This window comes from Tenrec ecaudatus, chromosome 11, assembly GCF_050624435.1.
Source record: "Tenrec ecaudatus isolate mTenEca1 chromosome 11, mTenEca1.hap1, whole genome shotgun sequence".
NCBI lineage: Eukaryota > Metazoa > Chordata > Mammalia > Afrosoricida > Tenrecidae > Tenrec > Tenrec ecaudatus.
The window spans coordinates 74,104,562-74,122,497 of NC_134540.1; the positions used below are offsets into that span (position 1 = coordinate 74,104,562).

A 17,936-nucleotide genomic window follows, 5' to 3' on the forward strand; every position below is an offset into this window, starting at 1 on the left:
TATACCGGAGCCCGTGATTGCAGCCACTGTGTCAATCTCATCTCCTTGAGGGTTTTCCTCTTTTACGGTGACTCTACCAAGCATGATGTCCTCCTCGAGGGACTGCTCTCTTCTCATAATATGTCCGAGGCACATGACATACAGTCTCTCTATCCCCGCTTCTTTTTTTTAAAATCGTTTTATTAGGGGCTCATACAACTCTTATCACAATCCATACATACATCAATTGTGTAAAGCACATTTGTACATTCATTGCCCTCATCATTCTCAAAACATTTGCTTTCCACTTAAGCCCCTGGCATCAGCTCCTCATTTTTCCCATCCCTCTCCCTTCCCCCCTCCCTCATGAACCCCTGATAATTTATAAATTATTATTTTGTCATATCTTTCCCTGTCCAACATGTCCCTTCACCTACTTTTCTGTTGTCCATCCCCCAGGAAGAGGTCACATGTAGATCCTTGAAATTGGTTCCCCCTTTCCAACCTACCCTCCCTCTGCCCTCGCAGTATCGCCACTCAGACCACTGGCCCTGAGGGGATCATCCGCCCTGTATTCCCTGTGTTTCCAGTTCCTATCTGTACTAGTGTATATCTTCTGGTGTAGCCAGACTTGCAAGGTAGGATTGGGATCATGATAGGGGGAGCGGGGAGGGAGAGGGGGAGGAAGCATTTAGGAATTAGAGGAAAGTTGTATTTTTTATTGTTGCTACATCACACCCTGACTGACTCATCTCCTCCCTGAGACCCTTCTGTAAGGGGATCTTCAGTGACCTTCAAATGGGTTTTGGGTCTCTACTCTGCACTGCCCCCCTCATTCACTGGCTGGTGTGCTTCTTCCATGTGGGCTCTCTTGCTTCTGAGCTAGATGGCTGCTTGTTTACCTTCAAGCCTTTAAGACCCCAGACGCTATATCTTTTGATAGCCTGGCACCATCAGCTTTCTTCGTCACATTTGCTTATGCACCCATTTGTCTTCAACGATTGTATCAGGGAGGTGAGTACACAATGATAGGATTTTTTTGTTCTTCGATGCCTGGTTACTGATCCCTTCAGCACCTGGTGATTACGTACAGTGGTGTGCTTCCATGTGGGCTTCGTTGCTTCTGAGCTAGATGGCTGCTTGTTTACTTTCAAGCCTTTAAGACCCCAGACACTATATCTTTCGATAGCTGGGCACCATCAGCTTTCTTCACCCATTCCATCTTCTTCGCCAACATCACAAGTTAAGTATGTCCATTCTTCTCCATCTTCCTCGTTTGTTGTCCCACCTTCACATGCTTACGAGGCCATTGAAAAAATATCTGGGGATTGTTGCAGATGCAGTTAAGTTAAAAAGTTCACACTCTATCCTTCAATCTCCCTTATGATCCATTTTAAAGTGGTCCTCGTTTTTCATTTTTCTGCTTACTTTTCAGTTGGGGTTTTGAATCTGTTTTATTTTGTTATTCTTGTTAGTCTGTTTTAAAATGTTTTCCTGTACATGAAATGCAGCATAGGTAAATCTCCAGAAATGGCAATGGGATGAATGGTTCCTTGGGGGCATGGCAGAAAAGGCTGGGGGAAATGGGAAGCTACTAACGACTGAGTGCAAAATGAAGAAAATGTTCCTAAAGTGTGGCAATGATTGTACAGCTCTTCTTGAGGTGATCAAACTGTGGGATTGCATGTGAATTAGATGCCAATAAAACTGTTGGGGGGGAGTAATGAGCTTTATGAAAACAAACAAACAAACATTTTGGGTCTGATATTCCTCAGCCATCAAAGTGACAGGTTAGCTTTTAACGTTTTTAAAAGGCCGTTTACAGCAGATTTCCCCAAATGCAATAGTGGCTCGCTTTCTTGCCTGCGTTTCCGTGGGTTTTGATCCTAAACACTTTACACACCTTGTATCATTTCCTCTCCAGTGGGAAGGCGCGTCAGAGCAGATGCCAGGAGAGGGTGAGGGTGGCTGCTGGAACAGCTTCCCCACTAGTCCCAGCAGGGACAGGGCAGGTCTGGTTGGCCAAAAGCCCAGGATTCCCAGCCTGTTCACCCAGGGACTCTGTAAAGTAACAACACTGCATTTTCAGGGACTCTGTTACGGACCCTCTCTCCAGAACGAGGCAGGGACATGCACAATCTGAGGGTTGCCAGTCATCCGTAAAGTCCCCATAGTTCCAAGTTGAGATCTGGACCTTAAAGGAAAGCAGGGTCCCCTGACCAGGGCGCAGGTAAAAAGGTGGCCCCAGGTCTCCAGAGTTGGATGATTCGCTCTTACAGAATGCGATATGCATCCGGTATGCTGTCTCCAAAGCTGCCCCTCGCCAAGTGCATTCTGTGGCGGTCAGTGGTGGTATTCTGCCTTTGCCAGGAGACCACTTGGTGTCACAGTCAGCATAACCATATTGGAGCTCCCATGGAGAAGGCTGTCCCCCAGCAAGCTTCTGGTTGCTTTCAGCTCCCCATGGCCTCTGGCCATCCCGGGCTCTTCCTCTCAATGCACAGAATCAGTCCTCTCCTGTGTTTCTCAATGAGCCAGTCTTTGGGGCTGGCCAAGAGTGCTTTGGGCACCAGGACCCATAATCCCTCCTGTCTCGTGTCAAAACAAATGCTGTGGATCCCAGGCAAGGCTCAAACACGTCTTCTTGATGACACCGCTCCTCTCCTCTCCTCCCCACCCGGAGGCACATTGCTGTCAGGCTCCACAGGTCTCAGAATTTTCCGCTGAGGAGCTCATAATGACAGAACACAATGAACTCCCCAGGGTGGGGCGACGGAGGCCAGTGCAACCCCCAGAATCCTTCTGTTTTGTACTGACATCATGCTGTTTTGCATCGTATTCCATGACATAGCCATGCAAGCTCACAAACACATTCTCAGCAGCTCTCCATTGTGTGCCGGGTCGCTGTGCTACATTTGCCTGTGGCTTTGCCCTCCGTCTATCTAGCAGCCAGCACATCCAATCCCGGGCGCTCGCTCACTCACTCACTCACTCACTCACTCACTCACTCACTCGCCACCCGCCATGCAGAGAATGGCATGAAGTTAAGCTCTGAGTTCCATAGACTGGAATTCAAGTTCCTCTCCCCCTTACGAGCTGGGTTAGTCGGGTTGCTAACCCTCTGAGTCTCACTTGCATTCTCTAGACCGTAGCACGGAGGCAATCACAGCACCTGCCCCGCTGGCTTTTGGTGACAATTAGCTGAAATGATGCCAGTGTGTCTTTTGGTGCTGGGTGCCTTACAATGTTGTTTTGCGTCTAATATGAGGCACGGGAGGGCAGCGAATATACCCAAAACCAAACTCACTGCCATCCAGGCGATGCCTACTCAGAGCCACCCTGGAAAACAGGGTAGAACCACCCCTGTGAATTTCTGAGTCTGTAGCTCTTTACAGGAATGGAAATCTAAATGGATCAAAGCAGTTAAGTGGGGCATCACAAAAACAATAAAAATATTTATACTTTCTGAATATAAGATGGTTAAAGGCACACCAATTAAACTGTCTTTTCAGGTTGTCCTTTTAACTAGAATTTCATATCTTCTTTCTTAGATGAATTTCAAGTATAATAAATGGGCCATGGTTTCCTGCTTCCAGGTTGTGATTTGAAAGGTAAAGGAAGGATTTGTAAACATTCTTGTAATAGTTGAACTTCCTCCAACCCCGTACAGTTTCCTTGTCTCGCCCACACTAATTCCAGTAACATTGTGTTTTAGAGACTCACATTTGCTGGGCCATTGTAATACAAAGCTCTTTAGAGTCATATTCATCTTTGATTCACTTACAAGTATTGCATTAAAGTGTGTCAATACCATAGGGCGTGCATCTGCCAGATGGGGCTGGGGCACAATCCCTCTAGTTCTGGGAGAATAGTCCGTCAACTGGTAGCAGCAGAGAGGAGGTCTGACGAGACCTGGGTCTCTAGACATGGGTGATGTTCCCCGGAGAGAGCATAAAGAGGTGGGGTGGGGTGGGGGGGCGGGTTCTGCATACCAGGCTCCTATTTGTGGGAAAGCTGAAGACCGACCCACTCTAATAGAGACACATTCCACCTTCTGCTCTTGACAAGTTCAGATGAACTTTAAGGAAGAATGCTTGAACTCCTGAACCAAGAATGTCAGAACTCTCTCTCTCTCTCTCTCTCTCTCTCTCTCTCTCTCTCTCTCTCTCTCTCTCTCTCTCTCTCTCTCACACACACACACACACACACACACACACACACACACACACACACGGCCAGCTGGGGGCCTCTGGTCACCTCCCTCCATTTCATGACACATTAAATCGGCTTGGAAATGATGGTGTAGATGCCATGAGCACACCCTGCACACTACGTCAGCCACCCTTGGGAGCCATGGTCTACCCCATAGGCTCCCAAACATAGTTGACCTATAACCACTTATTCACGGGGGGTGGGGGGGGGGGAAATTACTCAGCAGCCACTGGCAATTACAATCTTCTGTAGTAGAATCCATGCCCAGTATAAAGTGTAAGTATCTGCCTTTTCAGCCCCCAGGAGACATTCCAGTGCCCCTCACCACCACCACCACCACCAGGAGGTGGTATCACCTCTACTCTCTAGAAGAAAACCTAGAACAGGCACCAACAGACCCTGAGCAGGGACCTAGGACCGTTTGGCAGGGGGATTCTGGAGTGCCAGGAAGCCGCAACAGGATCTAAAATGGGTTGGCAAGTGTTTCCGTAAATAGCCACATAGCCATGCTTTGCAAGGCCATGTGGTCTCAGCGGTGACACTGAGAACTCTGTAAATGGAGGCTGGCTCTCAGATCGCAGCTGCCATCCAACAAGACCTTACCTACGGGCACTGACATTAGAATCTCATGCACTTTTCACATGATTGCATACCCCACCCCCACCCCCAACCATTAAAAAATGTAAAGCTCAGTCTTAGCTTGAAGCCCGCACAGAGCAGGCCAGTGGGAATTTGGCTCACCGGTTGTAGTTTGGAAACCTCTGTCTAGGAAGTGAGGGAAGAGCTCTAGAGGGACGTGACCCATGGACTGACTACTGGGTCCCTTACTGTGTGCAGTGTGGAGTAGGGCCTTCTGAGGCCCAGGTCCAGGGCAGGTCCACTCTTGTCCAGGAATTGGCAGTAATGATTTCTTTTGCCAAAATTAATAAGGGAAGTTGGCTCAGGGGAGCTTCTACTGCCAATAAAATCTATTAGGATTGTAATTCTGGGCCGGTAGCATCCTCTTGAGCTGTCATTCCCCCCCGCTCACTTGTGTGTGTGTGTGTGTGTGTGTGTGTGCGCGTGCGCTGTTGGTGTAGTGATTACAAGTTGGGCTGCTAATTGCAAGGTCAGCAGTTCAAAACCACCAGCAGCTCTGTGGGAGAAGAGCAGGACTTTCTACTCCTGTCAAAACAATCTTTACAGCCTTACACACTCAGAGAGTCAGTTCATTCTACTCTGTCCTCCAGGGTCCCCAGGAGGCAGAATCGCCTAGATGGCAGGGCGTGTGGTTTGCTTTCGTCTTTGTTTGGGGTCCTGCTATTGCTAATATTCTAGGGCTCCTCGATGGTGCAACATGTGCTGAGGGTCCTACGCTCTCTGATAGAGCACAGCTCATGAACGACCCGATTCCCCAGGATCTCACTCTGAGACCCACGGTAGAGTCCACCTCCCACCTGCACCCCTTCCAGAGAACGTCTCCAAATAGACACCGTCACTGCAGTTCGATTCCGTCTGGAAGGGAGTTGGGGGCCATCTTTTTTGTCTTTTCTTCTTCATGTGCTGGCAATGCTTCCCACAGGCTGTCTGAGGGAAATAGCATTACTGTGCATTTCAGGTCACGGACTGGATTTCGGCTGTTGTCTTCAACACTGCTTGCTGGATAATCTATTTTCCTTTTGCTCGCTTACAAGCAATTTCTGAGGCGCTTGTGGAAATCATTGTTAGTCATCCCTATATTTAGCCTTGAGCTGAATCAATTGGGTGGCTTCAAAGGAGAGAGACAGGGAGAGGAGAAGAAAGAGGGGCGATTTAGATAAGGATGCACTTTCCCTCAATTTTCACTTTTAAAAATAGTTGCATCTATATACTCCGGATGTGGGTGTCAGTTTTGTTTAGATAGCAGATGTAGTCAAAGAAAATGATTTAAAACCACATTTTCTGTCTCTAACTGACCGTGCAGTGATGAGCTACCTCTTCTAACAGTAACTCAAATTACCATGGGAACAATCTGTATCATCAGAGAGGTGCTTCAGGAACAAAAACCAAAGCAACAACAACTATGCGACTGGTGAACTGCAGCTTCTGCCCCAGCGCTGCTTTCCCTGGAGGATTGAGGGCAGACCCTGATTTTTCGTCCAGGCTTTCTGATAGCTTGCCTGCTGTTTCTCAGAATCAAGGCATTTGGGGAGTGGGGGTGGGGGGGTCTTTTTACTCTCCCTAACCAGTACAGTCTCAGAAACTCACAGTAGCAGGTCTCTCCTGTGTGTAGGGTTGATCTGAGTCAGCATCGCCTTGATCGATGGCAGTGAGGGGCTTTTTGCTTGTTTGTTTTGGTGGTGGTGGAGTGGTTACATCAGTTGGGCTGCTAACTACCAGGTCAGCAGTTCAAAACCACCTAGGGGGAAAGGCTAGGCTTTCTACTCCTATAAAGAGTTACAGTCTCAGCAGCTCACAGGGAAAGTTCTGCCCTGTGGGCATTGACTCGCTGGTAGTGAGTCTGGGTCTTTTGATTTGGTCAGCTCTCATGATCCCATGATGTAGGGCCCACCTGTGATAAAATGAGCACTGGCTGTTGCTGGGACGCACACCTGCGGACAGCCTCTCAGCCTCCCAGTCCAGCCAGGCCTGAGGACCCGCTGAGCCTCTCCACTGTGGGACTCAATAAAGCACTTCCTCGCTAAGCCGGTTGGAGTTGGCTTAGAAAAGATTCTGTGGAAGTCAGTGGAGACGAGTCAAGTGAGAGCTGGTCAGCAACACTCCCTCAGCGCTGCCCGGGGCCAACGGCAGGCCGAGACGCTCGGGTCTGCAGGGAAAGGAGAGGGAAGGCTTCCGAAAGGGACCGTTGGAGCTCACCAGGAGGTGTGCACACAGAGCCTGGAAGAGAGCTAACTGTAAGTGGGGCGTTCATTCTATGGGGGCAGGAGGAGATGGGACAAAAGTTCATGAAAAAGTGGAATTGAAAACAAATGGTGTTTTCCTGCGGACTTTTGGAAGCTCCTTATCGAGAAGCTTTGTCGGCTGGTTCTTGAAAGGAGATTGCCAAGGCTTTCTTTGTAGTCTTAGTATGCAGCCTGTTCCCCCTCGTGGCAACACGCACGTCTCCACCGACACACACGCGGTGGCCACATGTGAAGGGCATTGGCTGAAACGCGAACCAGGCTCTCCCCTGGGGAAGGCAAGGATTCGATCCCCGGGGGCCAATATCTTCTTCTGAGAATGATTGCTCAGAGTGGACTCTGACCCATCGGGCAGAGTCGAACTACTCCATGGGGTTTTTGAGACTACGTTTTTATGGAAGAAGACAGCCTCATCTTTCATTGGAGAAGTGGCTGGTGGGTTTGAACCACTGACCTTTCAGCGAACAGCCCAACACTTAGCCCAGCCCAATGTTCTGTATATAATGAGTTAGAGGAACCCATTAGGCTTTCTTCCCTTGGTTCTGAATTAGAAGCCTGGTAACATCAGGGAAGCTGGTAGTTACTGATCAAGTCTTGAAGAGGTGGTAGTTTAACTTCCTGGGCCGATTGTTTCAGATGATGGATTCGGATCCTATTTCTAACTGGCCTGATGGTATGTGTCCCTTGGGACGGCCAGTCTTTCAGATCTTCTATAAATACAAATCCCAACATTGCTCTGTGCGAGCTATTTAGCCTGTGGTTTTGTTTTCTCCTTGGGAACATGAGCACAGTACCACCGCACTCCCAAGGCCACCGGACGGATCCAGTAAGCTGGCGGAAAGAACTGCTGCGAACGGATCCAGTAAGCTGGCGGAAAGAACTGCTGCGAACGGATCCAGTAAGCTGGCGGAAAGAGCTGCTGCGAACGGATCCAGTAAGCTGGCGGAAAGAACTGCTGTGAACGGATCCAGTAAGCTGGCGGAAAGAACTGCTGTGAACGGATCCAGTAAGCTGGCGGAAAGAACTGCTGTGAACGGATCCAGTAAGCTGGCGGAAATAACTGCTGTGAAATGATAGAACCACAATCAGTGTTAGCTCCCGTCCCTGGTGCCAAATATAAAACTGAAATCTGGATTCAAGGAACACAACATGTGGCAAGATGAAGAAGTTTAGATGTGTTAAAAAATGACCCTTGCTTCTGGAGACAGAACCTAAAATGACACAAAAAGTTCCGTCAGAAGCTATCAGAGCCTAGTTAGAAAATTAGCAAATGTTTTGAGCAATCTTCAAAGAAACTCCCTTGACTCAGATGCCTAAGTAGAATGCATTTTCCCTACAAAGTTACTCAGGCTATACTTACCTGGCAGGGGAGACACCATGATCACGAAGGTGGTTTTCCCAGGACGAGGCTTATCCATTGCACTCCGGATGTGCTGACCCCTGCGATTTCCCCAAATGTGGGAAACTCGACTGCATAATTTGTGGTAGTGGGGGACTGCGTTCGCGCTCTCCCCTGGGGGGGAAAAAAAAGTTACTCAGGCCTTTACACTGGATCTCCATGGAGTTTGCCTGCAGGGCCGGGATGGTTGGGGGGCGGGGCCGGGGGGAAGGAGGAAGAGGGTCGGGGAACAGTAACATCCATGTGTTACTGGGATTTCTTCAATTGATTTCGCGTCTTTCCTCCTCATTTAAGTCTTTACTCAATCATGCTCAGGTGAATCTTTTGGTCTTCAGAGCACAAATCTTTATAGGGGCAGACTACCTCGGCCTCATTTTCCCCTGGGGTGCGACCGGAGGGTTTAAACCACCAGCCTTAGGTGGTTCAAGCGCTGGACTCAGTTGTTAAGTGTTTATTCTTGTTTGGGTAATTTTTCTTTCTTTCCAGAGCATTTCCTCTTCTGTCTCTCTCGAGATTGATACAAGTCTCAGTAGCAAAATCAATGCTTCTACCCTAGTAGATAACAAACTCATTTTTAAGGTCCGTATTTTGAATTCATGCAATCTTTGAATTGGGCCTAACTGAAGATGGATCAGTAACTTGTGGAGGAGCTTACGAAGCAAATCAACAACGGCTTCAGAAGTTGCTGCAGTTCTCCTAGTCAGTAGTCCATCACCCCATCAAATGTCAGTGATTTATTGACCAATTCTTCGGTGGTTGGTCTCTCGCGGGAAATGTAGTTAAATAAAGGAATCAGAAGAAGCTTAAAGTCTAGATGGGCAAAAAAAGACTGATTTTCACAAAGAAGATAAAAATTCAGTATTTCTCTGTGGTGTGCTAACCTTAAATACAATAAAAGGCCACTTGGCTCTCAGTTCGTTATACTGCAGTGACTCGCCTATTTTTACCATACTGGAAGCTATGCCACCAATATTTGAAATGCCAGCAGAGTCACCCATGGTGGGCAGGTTTTAGCAGAGCGTCTAGACTGCAAGAGACTAGGGAGAAAGGTCTGGAGATCTACTTCTGACAATTAGCTATTACCAACGTGATTGATTACAATTGAACATTGTTTGTGGTGCCACTGGAAGATGAACCTAGGTGGGAAGGCACTCAAAACTGCAACAGTGAGCTTGAGAGTACCAACCAGCTGGAAGGTGGCACAGGACTGGCCCATGTAGATGGGGACTAACAATAAGAGTCAACATGGGAGAGATCCACGTCCCCATCACCATCTTCAAAGATTCATGGGAGAGGACAGACAACAGTCAGCCAAGTTCTTAAGCAGTAGCAGTCTTTTAAGGCAGCTTGGATGAGCTAAGGGGGAAGAAAGGAGCCTTTGGTGACACACAGAGTAAGTGTTTGAACTACCCAAAGTTGGTGGCTCAAACCCATGAGCTGCCTCCAGGAGAAAGATGAGGTTGAGGTCGTCTGCTCTTGTCAAGATGTATCATTTCATGGACTCTCAGGAGAAACTCTGCTTTGTCTTATAGGGTCACTATGAGTCAGAACAACTCGATAGCACTGGGTTTTGTTTGGGGGAGAGGAAAAAGAAATGGAGCATGAAGAGTGGGACGATGAGGAACCAGACCTGAGACTTGTAGGCATATGGACTTGTGGCAGATGGCAAGAGTTCACACTCTGACACCGACACATGGCCACATCGCCATTCATTGGCTTACACAGTGAAGACATTGTGTGGCAGCTCATCACGAGAAGTCTGGAGCTAGCGGAAGCCCAGGCTAATCCACCTGCAGCATAATACTGTTGGGAAGCACATCTGTTCCTCCTCCACATCGGTTCCTCCTCCACATCTGTTCATCCTCCACATCTGTTCATCCTCCGCATCCACCCGGAGTATGGTAGGTTTTCGTCTTCAGACTTCACTCAGGCTACAATGTGGTCACCACAGCTCCAGCAAGATATGCTCAACCGCATGCAGATCTGAACAAGTGAGGGATTGCAAAGTGGCAAGGCGAGAGCTTCCATTCCTCAGTTGACTTGGTAAGTGGGGACACCTTTATCAGATGCCCCTTTGCCAGAGGTCCTCCCCGTACTGGCCAGTAGCAACGGAGAAGGCTCCTTCGCTCATTTTTCTTTTAACATGGATAGCCTACAGACTGGGGATCCAGGATCTGCTAGTAAGACCACAGGGCTTTATGGTCAGTAGCCAGGAGGGTCTGCCCTGTTGGCTCAGTGGAGGGGGGTGGGGAATGGGCATTGAAAGAGGAAGTTGGAGCTTGGAATGCCTTGGAAACCAGGCTGGGGGTTCAGACTGTTGCTAAGGAATTGCACAGAGGTTCTCAGACTCAATATACACACCAATTATCTGAGAAGGGGGTTTGAATAGAGCATGCGCAGGCCCAGAGTTTCTGATTCAGCAAAAAAGGGTGGGATTTGGACATCTGCTTGCCTAACAGTTATCCAGGTGGCTATGAAACAGGTAGCCTTCCTTAGAGAACCCACTGCCAGTGAGCTGGTTCCAACTCTCAGCGATCCTGTGGGACAGAGCAGAACAGCTCCTTGGGGTTCCTGAAGCTACACAGTGTTCTGGCAACAGACAGCAAAATGGCAGGAAAGGAAGAAGGACAGGACCAGTGGATGATTCCTAGATTTCAATCCTGAGGGGGAAATCCCTCAGAATTTCCCTGGACAGCAGCCAGGTGGTTGGGGGTGAGAACTCCCTGCTTGCTCCTGGGTGAGTTCACAGGGAGCAACCATTGTCCTTGGCCACCATTGAGGAACCCTCCAGAGCAGTGCCTTTTACTGCCTCAAATGTCAAGGCAGGCAGGAGAAAATTGAACTTGAATTCTAATCTAAACATTTAAGGTGGCCCAAAGGAGTGAAAGAGCAACTTCCCTGAACCCTAATTGAAAACAAGGACTTCACATCAACTTTCTTTGTACAGTCAAGCTTTCCCATGGTAACAACAATGATCATGAAACCATCAGTTATTAAACATACATATTGAACATTTAGCATGCTGAAGAGTCCGATAAGGCCATCCACTACCTCCAACGCCATCGAGTCATTCCAACTCGCAGCATTCCGACAGGACAAAGAAGAACTGCCCCTTTGGGTTTCTGAGACGGTACAGTTTCATGGGACTAGAGATCCTCATCTTTCTCCCACCGAGGACTTGGGAGGTTCTACCTACCCTTAGCAGATAGCCTCCTGGCTGTAACCCACTGCTCCACCTGGATTCCTGCTGCATGGGACCGCCATCCTGACCGCCTGCTGTCAGCAGAGGAAAGAATAAAAGCTATTGGCTTACATTTACAGAGCTAGCAAGGACAGAATTGGATCTGAACCCACAGGCTGCTGAAATCTCCCAGGTTTCTAGGCCACCCCTGAAAAAGACTTAACTCCTCCCATCATCCCCTTTCTCTAATTCTATGAGCCTAACGAACAAAAAGAGATGTTAGTCTATTGGTCACAGAACATAGAGCTAGTGGTAGTTTGGCAAGAAAGCATAATTCTTCCATCCCTAACACGTCCCCCTTTTATGATATGCCCACTCTTGATCAACCCAGGGGATGGAGACGGGCAGTTTTACCAGCTCTCCTTCCCTAGAGCGTCCACAGTTGTTTGGAGGCGACTCATAGTGACCCATGTGGCAGAGGAGACCGCCCACAAGATGTTCTCCCCGCCGCCGTTCATCCAGTGAGAACAGATCACCACAAACGTATTTCTTCTGCGCAGTAGGTATTAGCGCTAAAGCCACTTTCTGTCCATGGTCAGAGCTGGACTCCTGCTCTGCCAGGGCGTCTTCCCTGCGTCTTTGACGTCTGTAAAGAGCTTTGGGGGGAAACACCCTGGTGCCTGACTGAAATGGGTGGCTGGGTGAGTGTCGTAGGGCTTCACGCATAGGCAAAGAAAGATGTGAGAGAAATGCTAAGGCCTGAAACAAAAGCCTTGTCACGATGGAACACTGGTTGGTGCCCCGTCTGAGCCTACACGGGACTGAGTGTGTCTTGACGGGCAGTCTTTGGGGACCCTGACTTTGCTCCTCTGAGCCAGTTTGCTTGTGCAGCTCTGTCTCCCACTGGTGCCTTGGCAGCAGGTAGCCTGCTTCCAGCACTGCCCACTCTCTTCCCTTCCTCCCTCCTCCTCAGTAAGCTCGCCCTTACCTACTGCTGCCTTAATTCGAGAATAAAGGTGCCGGCAATTCATAACTTCATTGCTGACTTCCATTTTAGTGAGGCAAACAGGGTGGGGAGGGGGCTGGAGGGGTGCAGCGAATAACATAGCTAGAAGAAGTCAGGGTATTTATAGAAGGTGCATAGTGTTTTAGAGATATTAATAACACCCAGGGACTTGCCAAAGGCTGTTGCCTCAAAGTGCTTTGATTAACAAAACACTCAAGCTTGCCATGTGCATGGAGGGGTGGAGAGAGAGGGAGGGAGAGAGAGAGAGAGACAGAGAGAGAGAGAGAGAGAGAGAAAAAAAGAAAGAAGAGTTTATTAATTACCAACTGCTAGTTAGAATCTGACCGTGGTTAGTTCACACTGATGGAGGGCTGATTTCAGGACAGGTTTGCCAGCCCCACCAGCCCACCTGTTTTATTTTGTTGTACAAAGTTTCCAAAAGGTTAAGGCACAAATACAGGTCACAGTCAGGAGCCCTGGTGGCGCCATGGTTAAGCACTCAGTTTCTCAATGAAAGGTCAGTGGTTTGAGCCCACCAGCCACTCCTCAGGAGAAAGATGAGGCTGTTTGCTTCTGTAGCGATGCAGCCTAGGAAACCCAGTGGGGTGTGTATGTGTCCGGCTGGGTCGACTAGAGGAACAAATCCAGTAACACTCACATATGCATAAGAAAGAGCTCCATATCACGAAGTGATTATATAGGAAGAAGGCACCCTAACCCAGTCCAACTGACGTCCATAAGTCTGATACTAGTCCGTCAGTTAAGTCCCTCTTCAGACTCACACAGCCACAGGCAGTGATGCTGAGGGCTGCAGGAAGATGACAGGCTGGTGGGTACAGAGTCGAGTGGATCCAAGGTCGGTGCAAACACGGCAGGGCTCCGGCGGCCCTCAGGGGTCAGGGGCAGAGTCACTGCAAGCAGGAAGACAAGGGTCAGAGAGAGGGAGGTTCCCAGGTTCTCCCCTTAGGAAGGCCACGTCTCCAAGGAGGCCCCATCGAGCTGTGACTTGACTGATAAGTTGGATTCCACCCCTACACTCGTACACATCTTCAAGTTGACATAAAATCCTCTAAGTCTCAGAATTGACTAGATATCAGTGGGTTTGGGTTTTGGTCTCTAGGGATGAAGAACAAGGAAATGCCCCCTGGCTGGATGCTTGTGCTCCGCTGTACATTGAAACGTGGTAGAGAGAAGTGGGCACAGGGGGAGAAATAAGAGCTCGGGCAAGAATTCTGACCCTTACAGCCTGTGATAGTTAGGTTTCTTGTGCCAACTAGGCCTCCATAGGAACAGGTGGGCGGAGTTTAATCAGTTCACAGCTTGACTGGAAGGCGACTGAGATAAATACAGCTGGTATGTGCATTGCTAGAGTTCCAGAGAAATCTCACCAGGGCCTGCTTCGCTAAGCTCCAGGAGCTACTGGCTGTTGCTACCCCAGCCTGCCTTGTCTTGCCTGAGGACAGACTCTGCTTTCTGCTTCCTTGACCTTGGACTAGCAGTCCTTGTGAGTTAACCTGAACCCTCTGTATTACTGTGTGGACTAAGTAGCTGTTATGTTTCTTCTCATTGTATATATTATATACACATAGCCCGATTGGTCTTAGTTGGGCAACTCTGAGAGCTACTGCACCACTTTAAGACAAATCAACTACGTCTGGTAGAAGATCCCTCTTTTTCTCTCAGGACCACAGACTCAGCTCTGACTCATGGCGACCCTATAGGGCAAGGTAGGAGTGGCCCTGTGGTTTTCCAAGACAGTAACTCTCCCTGGGGTAGGAAAACCTCATCTTTCTCCCGTGGAACTGGTGGTGGTTTTGAACAGCAGACCTCTAGGTTTCAGCCCAACATGGAACCACTACCCTTCAGGGCTCCCATCAGCTGCCAGCGATGATAGGCACAATGAATACAAGCTGGAAGCCCCAAGTGATTTTATGCTGAAGTGGGCACTCTGGCAATCCTTGGAGAAGCATCCTTAGTCCCACTCCCATTCTAGGCTGGCGACCCTGGCTCCCTGAATTGCTGCCCCCACCCCCCAATCTTTCTAGGCAAGCCTTCACATGACTGGAGAGGTGAATCACAAAGAAACTTCTGATGGGCAAAAGTCACTTCACTCCAATGGAACCTTGCCGAGGGAGTGCACCAGAGGGTGCCTGGACTGTGTGGGCTTCTGGCCTTGGCACAGTGATTGAGAGCTCGGCTGCGATCCGAAAGGTCAGCTGTTTAAACCCACCACCCACTCTGCGGGAGGAAGCGTGGTGTCTGCTGCAGGGTCGGATAAAAGAAGACCACTACAATGTCCAATTACAATTACTGAAGTCTTGTTTTTCATATCAGGCTCACCTGGGCTACAGCAGAACTGTTCAAAGGAACGTCTCGCCAGACCGCAATCCCCCTTTCCCTGGCCGATTTTCTTTTATATCATTCAGGGAGGGTAGAATACAGAAGGCAGAAGAAAACTCAAGTTCAAATACATATATCACTAAGTGATGTTGACCGAAGTAAAACAAAAGTATATTTAGGTAAAGTTTCAGGCACCTTGGTTTATGCTCCCCATTCCTGGCTTTCGTCTCTAGCTTGTCCTCCAGTGGGGGGGGGGGGAATGGACGCTCCTGTCCCTGGGAGAAAGACTCACAGCTTCTCTTGATCAGGGGAGAGGGGTAGTTTAAGCAAGAATTGCTCCAAGGGCACTTACACACCTGCATTCCATTGTGATGTTCAAACAGATGACCTCGGGCTGCCCAAGGCCAGTCAGAGAGGGCTGGGAAAATGCTTCAGGGAAAGTGTTCTGGTTAAAGGTGGTGATGTGAACTCTTCTGTTTCAGTGTTTGCTTCCATAAAAGTTTACAGCTTTGGAAAGCCTATGGGGGGAGTTGTGCTTTGTCCTAGAAGCTTGCCGCAAGTCTAAATCAACCAGATGTCGGGGAGTTTGGCTTTTTGGTTTGTTGTCCCCAGTTTCCCCCCTGCCTGAGTGCTAGTGGAATGACGGCCTAAACACCTGAAGTGAGTACTTTATTGCTTCCTCTTATATTCCACTCCCCATCAAGAAAACATTTCTGCTGAGTCAATCGTGTGTTCCCTGCATCTACCTAGCTTGCCATAGGCCATGATGAAATTGGAGGTGGCGCTGTGGTTTGGGGTGAGCATGAGCTTCACCGATTGTACAATGCCGGTGTTTTCACACGCACCCCTAAGTGTCCACACTCGCCTGCCACATTCGCACAGGAAGGAACAGTCACGGTGCACATCCTCAACAAGATGGCATGCTGGTTCAGTCTCTGCAAAGAAAACCCATGTCCTCTGGAGGCTGAATCACCATTGTTGATCATTACGATCATTTACTCAGCACGGAGGCACTGGGTGCCTGCAAGACCACCATTTTTTATTCATGATTTGGGGGGACCCTGGCTTTCTGGTTTGAATTCTCTTTTAAAATGCAAATGATCCTCTGTAATTCCTTGTGACCGGGTGCAAAGATCAATGGATGCCCAGAGACTGGCTATGAGCTCCCTCCCCTGAACCATTCCCTCTGGACCCCAGGAAAAGCTGAGCCCATTAAGCTGTGCCCAGGGAGTGATCTCCTGGTTCCAGGGCTGATGGGCAGTGGGTTGATCAATCAGCATGGCACTTGGCCTCTTCTTTAATCCTTGGGGAAACAGGACAAGAACACAGCAGGGCACCTTGGTTACCACTCTTGGCCAAGACCAAAAGTCTGTTTGGTTCTGATTAAACTCTCTTGGCTGGGTGGCAGCAGAGTGAGGGTGGGGAAAGCATGAAACAAGTCTCTCTTCAATGTCCAACTCACCCACTTACTGCAAGACAAGTCCCACATGCTCTGAACCTTAAGTTTCTGATTTGTAAAGATGGGGGCAATGCTACAGACTCAAAGACTTGGTGGCGATGGTGATGAAGGAACATAAGCTCTACCAAACTCAGGACTTGTCAAGCTATTTTAACACAGCTCCTGCTCCTCTACTATACCCTGATACGTTTAAGACAGCCAAACCGAAATCATCTAAATCGCCCCCCAATGGAGAAAGCAGGGCTCATTTCTGTATGTGAGGGAGACCTGATTTCATAGCGGGTTACTTACTGGGCTGCTAACTGAGAAGTCAGCAGTTCGAAGGCACTGCCTGCTCCACAGGAAAACAATGAGGCTTCCTACTCTTATCAGATTAAGTTTAGAAAGCCCACAGGGACAATTCTAGCCTGTCCTGCAGGGTCACTCTGAGTTGGAATGACTCACTGGCAGTGAGAGATGGGGTATTTCTGTATATAGAAAGGGGAGGCATTCCCTGGGACTTTGTTGCTCTGTTCCCCTTGCTGTTCTGTTGCACACCCTTAGTGTTTCCCCTTGGTGGGTGGGGTCAGATGGGGCACAATTCCCACACTGTGTTTCTAGTATTGTCCCTCGCAGTGCTATGGGTCAGTGAGGGACATCATGTCTCATAGTGGGGCCAGCCCTATGGTCCTCTCTGTGCTTTGGCTGATCTGAGAGGGAACACCGTCTTCAGGGCTTTGTGAATTATTTACAGGCTTTCCTTTTTTTGGTCATTTTGTTGTTATTGCTTTGTTTTGTTTTGTTGCTTAATTTTGTTCTGTCTTATTTTTGTGCATATTATTATATCTGCAGGTCTATCTAGATAAGATAGTCAGGATAAACAATCTGGAGGAGAATAAAATGGGACCGACAGTTCCAGGGGGACATGAGAGAGGGGGAAGTGGGGGAAAGGAAGTGGGGCAAGGGAACAAGTGATCCAAAATCAGTGGGGAGGAGGGTGTAGGAGGCCTGGTAGGGAGCGATCAATTACTGAAACCCAAATGAAGGCTAAACATGATAGTGGGGTAATGGGAAAGTCAAAGGAAAAAGCATAGAGGAAAGAACTAGGAGGCAAAGGGCATTTATGGAGGCATAAATATATGCATGTACTTATGTAAATATATTTATATATGATGGAAAATATATCTATGTGCATATATTTATAGTTTAGTACTAAGGTAGCAGATGGACATTGGGCCTCTCCTCAAGTACTCCCTCAGTGCAAGAACACTTTGTTCAATTAACCTGGCATTCCATGATGCTCACCTTCCCAACATGATTGCTGAAGACAAAGTGGGTGCATAAACAAATATGGTGAAGAAAGCTGATAGTGCCTAGCTATCAAAAGTTATAGCGTATGGGGTCTTAAAGGCTTGAAGATAAACAAGCCAAGTGGTCATCTAGCTGAGAAGCAACAATGCCCACATGGAAGATGCATACCAGCCTGTGTGATCATGTGATGT

The 17,936-nt window shown here is 48.5% G+C and overlaps 1 long non-coding RNA gene and 1 other non-coding gene across 2 annotated transcripts; one reads left to right on the top strand and one right to left on the bottom strand.

Annotated features, from left to right (window-relative positions):
- Positions 1–263: 263 nt before the first annotated feature.
- Positions 264–11,745, bottom strand: LOC142461390 (uncharacterized). The gene is made up of 3 exons (XR_012786889.1): positions 11,666–11,745; positions 8,431–8,583; positions 264–8,133 (listed from the first exon to the last, which is right to left on the bottom strand). It is a non-coding gene; the product is annotated as an uncharacterized LOC142461390 (long non-coding RNA).
- LOC142461750 (U1 spliceosomal RNA) lies at positions 8,423–8,586 on the top strand. Its single transcript, XR_012786949.1, has one exon. It is a non-coding gene; the product is annotated as a U1 spliceosomal RNA (small nuclear RNA).
- Positions 11,746–17,936: the final 6,191 nt, after the last annotated feature.